General features: G+C 37.3%; 1 protein-coding gene and 1 pseudogene across 1 annotated transcript in view; both read left to right on the top strand.

The window, feature by feature from the left end:
- Positions 1 to 11748, top strand: part of TBL1XR1 (TBL1X/Y related 1) — a 188174-nt gene that overhangs the window by 113376 nt on the left and 63050 nt on the right. The gene's annotated exons all lie outside the window — the stretch shown is intronic.
- Positions 10678 to 11429, top strand: LOC103079941 (translationally-controlled tumor protein pseudogene; annotated as a pseudogene).

The following is an 11748-nucleotide window of genomic DNA, read 5'->3' as shown; positions in this document are numbered from 1 at the left end:
TTACGGTACGCAGACCTCTCACTGTTGTGGCCTCTCCCGTTGCGGGGCACAGGCTCCGGACGCGCAGGCTCAGCGGCCATGGCTCACGGGCCTAGCCACTCGCGGCATGTGGGATCTTCCTGGACCGGGGCTTGAGCCCGTGTCCCCTGAATCAGCAGGTGGACTCCCAACCACTGCGCCACCAGGGAAGCCCCAGGCTGCCTTTTAAATACTTTAATTTGGTAGTGACTAAAAAATCAAATATGTACAATAAAAGGTGATATAATAACAGTGTTAACATGTAAATTATAAATTGGCTTTCCATGCACTCCTACCTACCTGTGAGGTTCGTAGATTAGATTTTATTTCTGTTTTTCAGAATGAAAAACTGGGGCTCAGGGAAGTTAAATGACTTGATTTTAATGTCTTAATGTCAGTAGCATTTGAAAGAAAATAGCAACATTCTGATTTCTAACCTAACAGGTATTTTTTAACTACTGCGCAGTTTTGAAAAGCGTTTTTTTTTTTTAAAGAAACAAAAAAAACAAAAAAACTATGCTTTGGGGTACAGATGGAAAGGAGGAAGCATCTTTTTCAAGGTTGGTGTTTGAATAGGCTTCATAAGGAGATGACATTTGAAGAATAGAAAAATTTCACCACTTGTAGTTGGAACAAAGAGCTTAAAAAGCAGAAATGTGGGAATTGGGGGGATGTTAGAATGATACAAATATATTCACCTGAAGGTAGAGTACATTCAAGGAAGGTGCTGTACAGGTTGATGGATACTTTGAGACCATATGGAGAAGGAGAACTTAAATGCTTCGATAAACAATTTAGAGTGAATGTGGAAACTAATAGATAGCGATGAATACATATGACATAATCAGGGTCATGTTTTATGCATAGATGTTAGAAGACAGTATGAAAAAACCTAGGAGACATTGAAGTTACTGTAGTAATACAGGTGGTAGGTACTGCAGAAAGGAAGGCATGGTTGAAAGTGGTGTTGTATAGGTAAGAGAAGATGGAATCCAAAGGATTGCAGGTAAAAGCTGAGATAGAAAATTGAATCCAATATTGTTGGTGAATGATGGAATTAGTGATAGTTACAGGCAAGAGGAGAAACACGTTTGGGAGTATAGGGCATAAGGTGCCGCCAGTAATGCTGAGTGATGATATCTGAAAGGACGTAGATATTTGCACATCAGTCAGCTGGAACTGGAATGTTTGGAATGGGAAAGATGAGGGGATGTGTTAGAGAGTGGCATGCAGTGGGAGAGATGGTGGTTTTGTAATTCTTCAGAGTGGATGAGATCCTTAGTTGGGGTAGTAGGGTGAAGATCAGAGGGCTAAAAAAAGAAGTCAACTGTACACATGTAGGGCAGGAAGAAAAATCAGTAAAAGAGAAGAGGACAGAATCAGAAAGTCAAATGTTGGAAGTTTAAAGATTTTTTATTTCAGTCTTCTCAAATGCTGGGAATGGCAAGGAGTGTGAAGTAGTGAGAGAGTATGAAGACCTGTTGAATTTCGAGTTGATTAGTTAAAAAGTTATTTAGAGTCCATAAAATTTTAACAGTAACAAATGTTTTTTTTCTTTATACGTGTACATGTATTCTTTTACTTAAATGTGTGGATATGCTTATACTTCTTGCTGTGTATTTTTTTCTTTTGCTCCCTCCTCCATCAGTTTATTGTTTTTTGATGACTTTATAATCCATGAATATTATGAATGTACCATGATCTTGTTTTGATACTCCCCTTTAATGGGCATTCACTGTATTTCCTCCCCCCGCCAACCTTTGCCACAAAAAAGTGTTCTTAAAATAAACATCCTTGTGCTTTTATTTCTCTGTGTTGTAGAGTATATGTATTAGTTGAACTACGTGACATTGCAACTGTGTGACCATTGTAACAAACAAACAAAAAAGGGAAATTCTTATGTTCCAGTCTAGTGTTTTTACTTTTACTAAAAAGTTGCCAGATTGTTTTCCAAAGGGTTTTTTTTTCACATTTCCTCTTGCACTATGTGACCTATCCCCACATTCCTGCCAGAAATAAACATTCTAGATCTTTTAAATTTTTACCAATTTTAATGAGTATAATTTTACTCCATGTTACTTTGATATGTATTTTCTTGATATCTAGTGGATCTTTATGTACTCAGATATAGCTGTCTTTTCTTGTATAGTATTTGAGTTTCCAGTCTCGGTTAAAAAGATTTTTTTCCTGCTCTCTAGATTGGACATGTAGCCTCGATGATTCGTTAAGATGTGTTGATATATGTGAAGTATCTGTGTATATGTACACACATACACATATATACACAAACATATACATTTATGTGCTTTAAATATTTTGGAATTAAGTTTTGTCTAGAGTAAAACATGTGGGCCCACTTTTATTTCCTTTCAGATGGATAGTTACTTGTGGCAGCTCAAGTCTGCACAATAATGCAGCCTTTTCCTTTGTTCAGATCTTTGTATTTTTCAATTGAATATTATGTTTGGTCACATAAATCTGTACCTTTCTTGTTAGTTTCTTTTGTAAATATTTAATAGTTTTTTGCTCTTGTAAGTGGAATATTTATTTTCTCATCTGTATAGGTGCTTACTACTGGAGCAGAGAAAAGCTATTATTTTTGTTAGCCACTGTATTAAATTCCTTTACAAAGGGCTAGTGATTTTACTAATTATATAGTATATGTAGGAGACCCAACAAATTACAGATTCAATGTTAGAGACTATTTTTTCTTTTTTGTATCTTTTTCTACTACTTCCTCAGAGAGGCAGCACAAGATAATAGGATGAATAAAAATAAAGATTTTTGAATTGAGCAAAAAATCAAGGAAGTTCTAATAACTTTTACCAAAGAAGTAAAGCCACCTGAGATTGAGGGGCTTTTAGTGAGATAGGGTCCCTAAGAGAAGTTAAAATTTTTGAAAATCCATGATGGCAAATCTGATAAGGAAGTTAAAAACCTAATAAAATGATTGCCAAATAGCTCAGAGTTTGCAGAATGGTTTTAGACACAACATGGTTTGGGATTTACATAAGTTACAGTGCTTGAATTGGAATTGGTAAGACTACGTGAGTTAAATGTCACAGTTCTTGAAATGTCTGATCAGTTGGTTTGCATGAAAATGGAGGGAATGCAGATACAGCTAAGGAGGATGATATGGGATTGGAGGACACTGACAAGCATGAGTAACGTGACATTATCTTGAAAATCTGTTCAATTAGAAACTGAGTAGAGAGGGCAGACAGCAGAAGCAAGAAGAACTACATACAGTTCTTTGGCCTGTGGAAGGAAAACCACATTCACAGAAAGACAGACAAAATGAAAAGGCAGAGGACTTTGTACCAAATGAAGGAACAAGGTAAAACCCCAGAAAAACAACTAAAAGAAGTGGACATAGGCAACCTTCCAGGAAAAGAATTCAGAATAAAGATAGAGAAGATGATCCAGGACCTCGGAAAAAGAGTGGAGGCAAAGATAGAGAAGATGCAAGAAATGTTTTACAAAGACCTAGAAGAATTAAGGAACAAACACCTAGAAGAATTAAAGAACAAACAAACAGAGATGAACAATACAATAACTGAAATGAGAAATACACTAGAAGGAATCAATAGCAGAATAACTGACGCAGAAGAATGGATAAGTGACCTGGAAGACACAGTGGTGAAATTCACTGTCGTGGAACAGAATAAAGAAAAAAGAATGAAAAGAAATGAAGACAACATTAAATGCAACAACATTCACATTATAGGGGTCCCAGAAGGAGAAGAGAGAGAGAAAGGACCCAAGAAAATATTTGAAGAGATTAGAGTTGAAAACTTCCCTAAAATGGGAACACAAATAGCCACCCAAGTCCAGGAAGCACAGAGAGTCCCAGGCAGGATAAACCCAAGGAGAAACACGCCAAGACACATAATAATCAAATTGACAAAAATTAAAGACAAATTATTGAAAGCAGCAAGGAAAAATGACAGATAACAGGCAAAGGGACTCTCATAAGGTTAACAGCTGATTTCTCAGCAGAAACTCTACAAGCCAGAAGGGATATATTTAAAGTGATGAAAGGGAAGAACCTAACACCAAGATTACCCAGCAAGGATCTCATTCAGATTTGACGGAGAAATCAAAAGCTTTACAGACAAGCAAAAGATAAGAGAATTCAGCACCACCAAAACAGCTCTACAGCAAATGCTAAAGGAACTTCTCTAAGTGGGAAACACAAGAGAAGAAAAGGATCTACAAAATTAACCCAAAGCAATTAGGAAAATGGTAATAGGAACATACATATTGATCATTGCCTTAAACATGAATGGATTAAATGCTCCAAAAGACACAGGCTCATAGAAAGGATACAAAAACAAGACCCATATATATGCTGTCTACAAGAGACCCATTTCAGACCTAGGGACACATACAGACTGAAAGGGGATGGAAAAAGATATTCCACGCAAATGGAAATCAAAAGAAAGCTGGAGTAGCAGTACTCGTGTCAGATAAGATAGACTTTAAAGAATGTTACAAGAGGCAAGGAAGGACACTACATAATGATCAAGGGATCAATCCGAGAAGAAGATATGACAATTATATATGCACCCGACTTAGGAGCACCTCAATGCATAAGGCAACTGCTAACAGCTGTAAAAGAGGAAATCGACAGTAACACAGTAATAGTGAGGGACTTAAACACCTCACTTACACCAATGGACAGATCATCCAGACAGAAAATTAATAAGGAAACACAAGCTTTAAATGACACAACAGACCAGATAGATTTAATTGATACTTATAGGATATTCCGTACGAAAACAGTGGATTACATTTTCTTCTCAAATGCATATGGAACATTCTCCAGGATTGATCACATCTTGGGTCACAAATCAAGCCTTGGTAAATTTAGGAAAATTAAAAGCAAATCAAGCATCTTTTCTGACCAAAACGCCATGAGATTAGAAATCAATTACAAGGGGAAAAAACACAAACACATGGAGGCTAAACAACATGTTACTAAATAACCAAGAGATCACTGAAGAAATCAAAGAGGAAATCAAAAAATACCGAGAGAAATGACAATGAAAACACGATGATCCAAAACCTATGGGATGCAGCAAAAACAGTTCTAAGAGGGAAGTTTATAGCAATACAAGCCATCTCAAGAAACAAGAAAAATCTCAAATAAACAATCTAACCCTACACCTAAAGGAACTAGAGAAAAGAAGAACAAACAAAACCCAAAGTTAGTAGAAGGAAAGAAATCGTAAAAATCAGAGCAGAAATAAGTGGAATAGAAACAAAGAAAACAATAGCAAAGATCAATGAAAATAAAGCCTGGTTCTTTGAGAAGATAAACAAAATTGATGAACCATTAGCCAGAATCATCAAGAAAAAGAGGGAGAAGACTCAAATCAATAAAATTAGAAATGAAAAAGGAGAAGTTACAAAGGACACCGCAGAAATACAAAGCAACCTGAGAGATTACTACAAGCAGCTCTATGCCAATAAAATGGACAATGTGGAAGAAATGCACAAATTCTTAGAAAAGTATAACCTTCCAAGACTGAACCAGAAAGAAATAGAAAATATGAACAGACCAATCACAGGTAGTGAAACTGAAACTGTGATTAAGAATCTTGCAACAGGGGCTTCCCTGGTGGCACAGTGGTTGAGAATCTGCCAGCCAATGCAGGGGACACGGGTTCAAACCCTGGTCTGGGAAGATCCCACATGCCGTGGAGCAGCTGGGCCCGTGAGCCACAACTACTGAGCCTGCGCCTCTGGAGCCTGTGCTCCACAACAAGAGAGGCCGCGACAGTGAGAAGCCCACACACCGCGATGAAGAGTGGTCCCCTCTCGCTGCACCTAGAGAAAGCCCACACACAGAAACGAAGACCCAACACAGCCAAAAATAAATAAATAAAGTTAAAAAAAAAAAAAATCTTCCAACAAACAGAAGTCCAGGACCAGATGGCTTCACGGGTGAATTCTGTCAAACATTTAGAGAAGAGCTGACACCCATCCTTCTCAAACTCTTCCAAAAAATTGCAGAGGAAGGAACACTCCCAAACTCATTCTATGAGGCCACCATCACCCTGATACCAAAATCAGACACAGATACTACAAAAAAAATTACAGAGCACTATCACTGATGAATATAGATGCAAAAATCCTCAACAGAATACTAGCAGACAGAATCCAACAACACATTAAAAGGATCATACACCATAATTAAATGGGGTTTATCCCAGGGATGCAATGATTCTTCAATGTATGCAAATCAATCAATGCGATACACCACATTAACAAATAGAAGAATAAAACCCATATGATCATCTCAATAGATGCAGGAAAAGCTTTTGACAAAATTCATCACCCATTTATGATAAAAACTCTCCAGAAGTGAGCCTAGAGGGGACCTACCTCAACATAATAAAGGTCATATACAACAAACCCACAACAAATGTCCTTCTCAGTGTTGAAAAACTGAAAGCATTTCCTCTAAGATCAGGAACAAGACAAGGATGTCCACTCTTGCCACTACTATTCAATGTAGTTTTGGTAGTCCTAGCTACAGCAATCAGAGAAGAAAAAGAAAAGGAATACAAATTGGAAAAGAAGTAGTAAAACTGTCCCTGCTTGCAGATGACATGATACTATACATGGAGAATCCTAAAGATGTGACCAGAAAACTACTAGAGCTAATCAGTGAATTTGGTAAAGTTGCAGGATACAAAATTAATGCACAGAAATCTCTTGCATTCCTATACACTAACAGTGAAAGATCAGAAAGAGAATTTAAGAAAACAGTCCCATTCACCACTGCAACAAAAAGAATAAAATACCTAGAAATAAACCTACCTAAGAAGGTAAAAGACCTGTACTCAGAAAACTATAAGACACTGATGAAAGAAATCAAAGATGACACAAACAGATGGAGAGATATACCATGTTCTTGGATTGGAAGAATCGATATTGTGAAAATGACTGTACTACCCAAAGCAATCTATAGATTCAGTGCAATCCCTATCAAATTACCAGTGGCATTTTTTATAGAACTGGAACAAAAACATCTTAAAATTTGTATGGAGCCACAAAAGACCTGGAATAGCCAAAGCAGTCTTGAGGGAAAAAAAACTGAGCTGGAGGAATCAGACTCCCTGACTTCAGACTATACTACAAAGCTACAGTAATCAAGACAATATGGTACTGGCAGAAAAACAGAAATATAGATGAATGGAACAGGATAGAAAGCCCCAAGATAAACCCACGCACCTATGGTCTACTCATCTATGACAAAGGAGGCAAGGATATACAATGGAGAAAAGACAGTCTCTTCAATAAGTGGTGCTGGGAAAACTGGACAGCTACATGTAAAAGGATGAAATGAGAACACTCCCTAACACCATACACAAAAATAAACTGAAAATGGATTAAAGACCTAAATGTAAGACCGGACGCTATGAAACTCTTAGAGAAAACATAGGAAGAACATTCTTTGACATAAATCACAGCAAGATCTTTTTTGATCCACCTCCTTGAGTAATGGAAATTAAAAGAAAGTAAACAATTGGGAGCTATTGAAACTTAAAAGCTTTTGCAAAGCAAAGGAAACTACAAACAAGACAAAAAGGCAACCCTCAGAATGGGAGAAAATATTTGCAAATGAATTAACGGACAGAGTATTATCTGTGAAATATATAAATAGCTCATGCAGCTGAACATTAAATAACAAACAACCCGATCCAAAAATGGGCAGAAGCCCTAAATAGACATTTCTCCAAAGAAGACATACAGATGGCCAAGAAGCACATGAAAAGCTGCTCAGCATCACTAATTATTAGAGAAATGCAAATCAAAACTACAATGAGGCATCACCTCACACCAGTTAGAATGGGCATCATCAGGAAATCTACAAACTACAAATGCTGGAGAGGGTGTGGAGAATAGGGAACCCTCTTGCACTGTTTGTGGGAATGCAAATTGATACAGAGCCACTATGGAGAACAGTATGGAGGTTCCTTAAAAAAGTAAAAATAGAATTACCATATGATCCAGCAATCCCACTACTGGGCATATATCCAGAGAAAACCATAATTCAAAAAGACACATGCACCCCAATGTTCATTGCAGCACTATTTACAATAGCCAGGTCATGGAAGCAACCTAAATGTCCATTGACATTTGAATGGATAAAGATGTGGTACGTATATACAATGAAATATTACTCAGCCATAAAAAGGAACGAAATTGTAGAGATGTGGATGGATCTAGAGACTGTTGTACAGAGTGAAGTAAGTCAGAAAGAGAAAAACAAATATTGTATATTAACGCATATATGTGGAACCTGGAAAAATGGTACAAATGAACCGGTTTGCAGGACAGAAATAGAGACACAGATGTAGAGAAGAAGCATATGGACACCAAGGGGGGAAAGTGGCCGGGGGGTGGTGGTGGGATGAATTGGGAGAATGGGATTGACATGTACACACTGATCTGTGTAAAATAGATAACGAATAAGGATTAAAAAAAAAATTCAGAAAAATAAGTGTAAAGAAAAGAAACTGAGTAGTTCAAAGATATAAGGAGTTTACAGTGAAAAAGAGGGTGTGTGTGTTTTGTTTTGTTCACAGTTACAGGATTTAAAGATAAAGAAGTTTTTGAAATGTGTAGTATGATGCCGGCATGGTTTTTATGACCCAAGGAACTTGTTAAGATCGACATGCCTGGGCTGTACTTCTGACTTGCTGACCCTTAATTAAGACTTTTCCGAGTTGTCACAAAGTTTATGACATTACTTTGAAGAAGCTGCCACAGGTGATTTTGATATACCACACTAAGCAAGAGTCACTAGTGGGCTAGAAATGCCTGGGCTGTACTTCTGACTTGCTGACCCTTAATTAAGACTTTTCCGAGTTGTCACAAAGTTTATGACATTACTTTGAAGAAGCTGCCACAGGTGATTTTGATATACCACACTAAGCAAGAGTCACTAGTGGGCTAGAAACTGGAATGTGGCCTTTTCTGTCTTCCACCCTTTCTCCAAAAAAAAAAAAAAAAAAAATGGAGATACAAGTTATTGAAGTTGAGAGGGTAATAGAGATCAATATAGGAGTGGATGAGAAGGAACACTGAGTTGTAGTCATCACTGAAGATTATTTTTCGGTCTTTTTAAATACTACTGACTAGTGGGAAAAAAAGTTATTCGTTTATTTTCAACAAATAATAATTGGGTGCCTCTTATGAATCGGGCTATATTTCAGGCATAATTAGTGAATATTAAGGATTAAGTGTGTCCTTTCCCATAGCTTGCATTTTGTTTTAGTTTGCATTTTTTAATAAACATGAATAAGCTGTCATTCCTAGAGTATTCAATTGCGTCACCACAGTGTTTGAAATATCTACCCTATCCCACACATTGTATGAGCCAGTATGGTTTCTTTAGCGTAGTGGTCTATGTAAATAAAAAATTAATTTTGTAATGAATGTTTTCATTTGCTGCTCTTACCTCTGACTGCTTTTTTATTGTTGTAAGTATTGCCCTGAAAGTTTCCTTTACCACTAATATAAGGAGGGACAGAAAAAAGAGGTGAACCCATTTCCATTACATAATGGAATGGAGGAGCATTCTTTCAGTTCTGGCAGTCTTGAGTTTCAGCACAATATGCTTCTTAAATACAGAACAATTGAAAGGAAAATAATTCCAGACTCTTACCTACTGGCTGTGAATAGATTGAAAACCTTTCCTATATTAGATAACCCTGTGATAACTGATCGAGTAACCAGAAACTGAGAAAAGTGATGGAGATTCTTCTTTGTTTCATCTTCTCACTCTTCCTCTCCAAACCCAAATCTCTGTATAAAGTTTTGATAATAGCAGATGCTTTGTGCTCATGTCTGTTTTGCAATCACTGTTTTCATGGGTTCAGTTTTGCATACTGCTCATATCTAGTACTGTAGCCATCCATTTTAGGTTTTCTTAAACCAGTTTTTTAAGGAGAAATTGAGTGTATATTTACATGTAAATGTTTTGAGGTTTTAATTAATAGGGGCAACCTAAACCAGGAGGAGAAAAAAAATCTCTTGTTCCTTTCAGCTCTAAAGCCTATGATTCTTAATATTTTATATATTATAGGTTGTATCAGTTAACAGTTATTTTATACCAGCAGGCCCAAAGAAAATAGTACTTTTTTCCTGATTTGTATTATATTTATTATAATTTATGTTTTGGGCTTTTATGTCAGTAGAGTACTTATAAAATGCTGGGAAACCTTTCAGTAGAGTGAAAATAGGTATGATTTGTATGAACAATTCTTAAAAATTTATATGACAGTTCAAATGCTCATTGTTTCTAACTTATGTATTCATTTTCATTATAACATACTTTATATGTAACACTTTTATCATAACAATTACTCTTTTTATAACTATATAGGTATTTTAATTGAAGTTGAGTGTTTTTGAGATCAGTGGCCTAAACAGAACGTCGTATTTTTTTGAAAGAATATTTCTTTTTCCTTTTGTTCAGAGAATTGTGTAAGAAAATTCTGCTCCAAAAAGCAGTTTTTAGTTACATAGTTGAGATTAAAAACAAAGATTAACTTTTCCTCTGCCCCCAAAGCACACCATGCTCACTCTGAGCTCCAGGCTCCTACTAAGCTAGTGCCGCCGTCATCTCCACCGGTCCCCATCATGATTACCTACCGGGACCTCATGAGCTGTGATGAGATGTTCTCCGACATCTACAAGATCCGGGAGATCGCTGACAGGCTGTGTCTGGAGGTGGAGGGGGATGATGGTCAGTAGGACAGAGGGTGACATTGATGACTCGCTTATTGGTGGAAATGCCTCTGCTGAAGGACCCAAGGGTGAAGGTACTGAACACAGTAATCACTGGTGTCGATATTGTCATGAACCATCACTTGCAGAAAACCAGCTTCAAAAAGGAAGCCTACAAGGAGTACATCAAAGATTACATGAAGTTGGGCTTCCCTGGTGGCGCAGTGGTTGAGAGTCCGCCTGCCGATGCAGGGAACACGGGTTCGTGCCCTGGTCCGGGAAGATCCCACATGCCACGGAGCGGCTGGGCCCGTGAGCCATGGCCATTGAGCCTGCGCGTCCGGAGCCTGTGCTCTGTGACGGGAGAGACCACAACAGTGAGAGGCCCACGTATCGCAAAAAAAAAAAAAAAAAAAAAAAAAAATTACATGAAGTCAGCCAAAGGGAAACTTGGAGGACAGGGACCAGAAAGAGTAAAAAAACCTTTTTTGACAGGGGCTGCAAAACAAATCAAACACATCTTTGCTAATTTCAAAAACTATCAGTTCTTTATTGGTGAAAACGTGAATCTAGATGGCATGGTAGCTCTGCTGGACTATTGTGAGGATGCTGTGACCCCACATATGATTTTCTTTAAGGATGATCTAGAAATGGAAAAATATTAACAAATTTGGCAGTTACTTTGGATCTGTCACCTGTCATCATAACTGGCTGGCTGCCCCTTTTCATCCACATGACACGAGGACTTAGAGAAATGGGACTGATGTCATCTTGAGCTCGTTTGTTTTGACGATGATTTATTTGGAGCTGAGGCATTGCTGTCGAGAAAAAATACGTCATGTAGTTTGTCTAAAAATAAAATGCATTTAAACTAAAAAAAAAAAGATTAAATATCTGATTGTAATCAAGGGGTTTTACTATACTAGCAAGAAAACTTACTACTAATTCCTTGATGTTTTTGAAGTAAACTGATTCTGAAGTTGT

Source organism: Lipotes vexillifer, unplaced genomic scaffold, assembly GCF_000442215.2.
Source record: "Lipotes vexillifer unplaced genomic scaffold, Lipotes_vexillifer_v1.1 scaffold487, whole genome shotgun sequence".
NCBI lineage: Eukaryota > Metazoa > Chordata > Mammalia > Artiodactyla > Lipotidae > Lipotes > Lipotes vexillifer.
Note: the sequence above shows the minus strand (reverse complement) of the source record. Positions and strands in the feature narration are given on the sequence as shown.